The sequence below is a fragment of the Rhincodon typus genome, unplaced genomic scaffold (genome assembly GCF_021869965.1).
Source record: "Rhincodon typus isolate 14 unplaced genomic scaffold, sRhiTyp1.1 hic_rhity00015286, whole genome shotgun sequence".
Classification (NCBI taxonomy): domain Eukaryota; kingdom Metazoa; phylum Chordata; class Chondrichthyes; order Orectolobiformes; family Rhincodontidae; genus Rhincodon; species Rhincodon typus.
The window spans coordinates 1-5,507 of record NW_025980924.1 but is presented as its reverse complement, the minus strand read 5'-3'; the positions used below and the strand labels follow the sequence as shown (position 1 = coordinate 5,507).

The window sequence follows — 5,507 nt, the reverse complement described above, 5'->3', positions numbered from 1 at the left end:
CTGCCATTACTAGCCATCATCCCCATCACGGTACACAACGCAAGGGAACAATAAAACACACTCCTCATGTCAGGACTCCCTTTAGAGACATTGGTCAGTGAGCATGGACTGCACAAAGGCTGGTTCCGAACCTTTTTCACCGTGTATCTGCCTGATATGGTCGATGGTCACTATCTTCTGAAACACAAAGCACAGGAAACCTAAAATCCACAAGTCCCACCTCTTAATTCTAACATTCCGTACTGGGAACTGGCCAGGCATTTATTTCCCCAATCAGTGGGATGCGGCCATCACTGGCCAGGTCAGTGATAGTAGGAACTGCTGATGCTGGAGTCACAGATAACACAGTGTAGAGCTGGATGAACACAGCAGGCCAGGCAGCATCAGAGGAACAGGCAAGCTGACGTTTCGGGTCTGGACCCTTTTTCAGAAAAAAAGGTCAGCATTTGTTATCCATCTCTCATTGACATGGAAGCCCTTCAGAGCACAAAGAGGCCATTCAGCCCATCAAGTTCACACTGAACAGCATCCCACCCCATCCCCTGCAATTACTATGGCAGGGCAACTTAGCTTGGCCAATCCACCCAACCACCATATCTTTGGACTGTGGGAGGAAACCGGAGCACCCAGAGGAAACCCGCACAGACACAGGGAGAATGTGCAAACTCCACACAGACAGTCGCCCGAGGGTGGAATCGAACCCGGATCCCTAGTGCTGTGAAGCTGTAGTGTTAACCACCACGTTGTGTCCCTCAAACAGGGAGGTTTGATGAATAGGGAGGATTTAGAGGGATATATCCTGAATGCTAGGTCAGATTGGGATGTTTGGTTGGCTCAGATGAGTTGGACCGAAGGGTCTGTTTCTGTGCTGCATGACTCTATGACTCTGCTCCAGTTGAGAGTTAACCACATTGCTATGGGTTTGGAGTCACAAGTATGCCAGACTAGGTAAGGAAGGCAGATTCCCTTTCCTAAAAGACATTAGTGAAAATTACAACAATTTGGTAGGCACCAATGTTGAGATTAGCTCTTCAATTTCAGGTTCAAAGTTGTCCTCAATCTCCATCAACTGACGTGAAGGGATTTGATGACTAACACCACAATTTAGTGACAGTTCAATGACACAATCTTCCCCATTGGTTACATTCTCATTAAACTCCTCTTCCCTTTGCATAGAAAATAGTTTCATGGGTATCGACATCTCTTCTGAACACATGGTGATCTTTCTGTAGGTCCAAGTTTAGACAATGATGAACAACAGTCCCATTTTATGGGGAGATGCTATTCTAGTGGTATCATCGTGGGACCGTTAATCTAGAGTCCCAGGTAATGTTCTGGGGACACGGGTTTGAATCCTACTACATTAGTTGGTGGAGGTGGAGGACAACTTTCAACCTGAAATTGAAGAGCTAATCTCAACGTTGGTGCCTACCAAATTGTTGTAATTTTCACTAATGTCTTACCCTCCATCTCACTGGCTGTGCTATGTTCAGAGGGTAGTTCAGTGTCAACCACATTGCTGTGGGTCTGGATTCAATTGTAGGCCAGACTGGGTAAGGATGGCAGATTTCCTTCCCTGGAGGGCATTAGGAAACCAGATGGATTTTTACATCAATGATACCTTTACCATAACCATTACTCTAGTTTATAACTGCAGGCAATTAAACAAATAAATGAATTAAACTTCAATTTCCATCAGATGGCAGGGTGGGATTTCAACACTTGGCTTACTCACCCAGTGACGTTATCACTGTGTCCCCGTAAATAAGGGGACCTAAACAGCTCACAGTACTCCAGGGTGTGCTCTCACCTGTATAAATATAGACTTCCCTAACATATACCCCCACCTCCCCTTGAAATCAGAGCCAATTGATGCGATGAAATGTCAATTTTTCCAATTTCCAGAGGGAATGATTGTGTTGACGATGAATAAAATCAACTGGTGCTGTTTCAAATCACAAGTCACCAGCGACTGCAACAGCTCTTACCGTCTTCTTCTGCAATTGTTCCAGGTCAACCATCGACTCTGAAAAAGGGAGGGCACTGCCATTACTAGCCATCATCCCCATCACGGTACACAACGCAAGGGAGCAATAAGACACACTCCTCATGTTCTGGGGACCTGGGTTTGAATCCTACCACAGCAGGTGGTGGAATTGGAATTCAACAGGTTTATGGAATTAAGAGTCTAATGATGACCATGAATTGGTTGTTGAGGGAAAAACCCATCTGGTTCACTAACGTCCTTTAGGGAAGGAAACCGCCATCCTTACCCGGTCTGGTCTGATGTATATGTGACTCCAGACGCACAGCAATATGGTTGACCCCTGCCCTGATCGGTAATAAATGTTGGCTCTAGCCAGTGACACCCACACCTCATGAATGAAAAAAAACTTTGCAGTAACCCTAATTTGATCTACTACCCCGGTAAGAGCCAATTTTATCAGTTACCCAAGTTGAAATCAGCTAGCTCCACACAGACCATTGTAGACTCGAGCTTTGACAATTTCAAGGCCTCCATTAATTTCAGCTCATCAAAAGCTCGGCTGTTTTTAACCGAGCAAGTAGCTACGCTGCGCTTACCCATCAACCCCTGTTCTCACTGATTGGCATTGCTTCACAGTTTGATAACACCTCAGATTCACAAATCTTATCCCTTCTCATCTCCGTAACCTCCTCCAGGTCCACAAGCCTCCAATTCTGACCTTATGAACATTCCCAGTTTTAATCGCTCCACTGTTGGCAGCCGTGCTTTCAGCTGCTGGGCCCCAAGCTCTGGAATTCCCTCCCTAAGATCGTCCACCTATCTCTCCTCCATAAAGATCCTCCTTAAATCCTAACTCTTTAACCAAGCTAATTTCACCTTTCCAAATACCTCCCTTTAGTATTTGATGCCAAATGAATCTTCCATTTCACATTACCTTGGAATGTTTTCTTACCATGAAGGTGTTACATAAATGCAATTTGTTTTTCTGAGTATTTTTAATTGATTCCTCCCTGTGTTGGAAATTTAACAAAGTTAAATATCATTTTGACAAACAACATTGTGAAAAACTATTTCCACTGCATAGCAATTTAGGAACAGTTAAGTAGAGTCAAGCCATATGTTGAAACAACAGAGACAGAGGAAGCAAATGTTACTCCTTTTTTTAAGAGAAGTTAAAATCTATTTTGGATGTGGAATGTTTTTCTGGGCTCAGAATACTGAATAGCTTGCAAAAGGAAAGAGTCAAACTATTTAGAGCATCTGAAAATAGAAATGGGACTAACACATAACTCTTGCATGGGCTAGTGCACTAGCAATGGTCTGATTGGCCTTTGTCTGCGCTGTCAATTTCAATGATTCCACTAAAACAAGTTCATCCGAATGTAGCCCTTTTGCAAATTCTGCGCAAGCCAGCTCAGCATGGACCCCAACCCTATTAATGATGAGCTTGGGACAGAGTACCACAGAAACACTGTCTGATTCTCATCAGCCTCAACCTCCCGAAGGTTAACGGAGGACAGTTGCATTTAAGTAGCACCTTCACAACCTCAGGGCATCCCGGTGAAGTCCATCTAAAGTACTGTCATTGTTGTTATGTGGGAGTCTCAGTGGTTAACTTGTGCACAGTAATGTGACAGCAGCAGGGAATATGTCTGATTGCTAATTTTCTGAGGGGTGAATGCCAGCCAGTGTACCAGGGAACAATTCCCCTCTCCTCTGAACTGGCACTGTGAGATCGGGTGGCACACCAGTTAGCAATGCTGCCTCATGGCTCCAGGAATGTCCTGGGTTCAACCCTAGCCTCGGGCAACTGTCTGTGTGGAGTTTGCATGTTCCCCCTGTGTCTGCGTGGGTTTCCTCTGGGTGCTCCACTTTCCTCCCACAGTCCAAAAATGCGCAGGTTAGGGTGGGAAACGCAGGGTCACGGGGCAGAGGCTGGGTCTGGATGGGATGCTCGATGTGGACTCGATGGGCTGAATGGCCTGCTTCCACACTATGTAGGGGATATTACGGGGTCTATGATTCCAGCTATTTGGTTGCACTGAGCGGAGGGACTGCCCGCTGTGTGGCACACCCTCAGCATGCCCAGTATCTGGGCTGGGAATTCCAGTTGGAAATTCTGAATCAAAAGTAACAACAGAACCCACTGAGAAAAGTCCGACACTGCATTCGGAATCACTTTATCAATTTTCCAACTCATAACAGCACCCCGATTGCAGTCCCACTTGGGAAAAAAGAGCTTGCTATCGTCCCACTCTCCCGTTAGAAAGAGAGGGAGATGACTGATTATGAGTTTAACCTGATGGTCCCCGTATCTTGGGAGAATCCTGCAAGATAACCTCAGAAAGTGCAGGAATTGAACCCAAGCTCTGACTCTGCATCGCAACCCAGCCGTCTCGCTAGCTCACTCCAGGCAGTTGCAGGTGCGTTAAGCTCCTTGCATGATATTTCATGTATTACTCCACAAACAGCCTGCTAATCGTGGCAATCTACTGTTAGTTCCTCTAAGGTGAGCAGATGCCAATTTAGAAACCTCTACAGTGGATCTACCGTGATTAATGACACTTGATAAAGCTGCAGAGTACAGTATTGTACAGTAAATCCATAAGCACCAAAGGGTGGTTCTTGTGGTGCGGAGGCTCATACCCCTGAATCTGGAGACCCAGGTTTAAGTCCCACCTGCTCCAGGAGTGTGTAATAATTTCCCTGAGCCAATTGCTTAAGGAAAATCCCTCAAAACAGCAGAACCAATTTCCTCATTATGCATTACCTTATCGGCTCTCGTCTCAAGCTCAGGAATGTTTCACACATTTACTAAATGTTCTTTCTTTACAGCTACCTCTGATGGTGCCCAGGTCAGCTCTTTGGGACGTCAGGGGTACATCGTACTCTCCAGATCAAACCATTCCCGTACCTCCACAGAAATGCAGAGTGCCTTTGTTGCATGTCAAGGATTTTTATCAACAGCAAAAGCAGTTGGAACAGAATCAAATGTCATCAGCTTCCTCTTCCAAGAAAGTGGGCTGATGTCATCAAATTCCTTTCTGAAAGTTTGGCACCACTGTGGATCCAGTGTTAAGCCTTCTTCAAACAATCCTGGTAATCCTCCCCTTCACCCTGGTGAGAATCCAATGATCAGGTCTAATAGCAATCAGAGAATAATTTTAATGGTGTGAGCCAGAACTTTGTTTCATTCATCTCCTGTCTATTGCCGTCCAAGACCTTCAGGTCCCACCTGACACTTTCACCAATAGGTTAGAAATGAACTTACCCAGTATTCCACAATGCTGGAATGCTCAATTCACTACAGGCACAATTTGGTATTGCAACTTAATTAAGGAACAAGTAATAATAAGATTTTAACATTACCAGGATTGTTCCTAACCCTGCCCGATCCCCTTCATTGTTACAATACTTCTCAGAGTCTGTTGTAACTTTAGAGATAGTAGGAACTGCAGATGCTGGAGAATCCGAGACAACAAGGTGCAGGGCTGGATGAACACAGCAGGCCAAGCAGCAT

At 45.2% G+C, this 5,507-nt stretch overlaps 1 long non-coding RNA gene across 1 annotated transcript; it reads right to left on the bottom strand.

Moving 5' to 3' along the window:
- Nucleotides 1–33: 33 nt before the first annotated feature.
- On the bottom strand, nt 34–4,916 carry LOC125482695. Its single transcript, XR_007261727.1, has 3 exons — nt 4,758–4,916; nt 1,989–2,026; nt 34–177 (listed from the first exon to the last, which is right to left on the bottom strand). It is a non-coding gene; the product is annotated as an uncharacterized LOC125482695 (long non-coding RNA).
- Nucleotides 4,917–5,507: the final 591 nt, after the last annotated feature.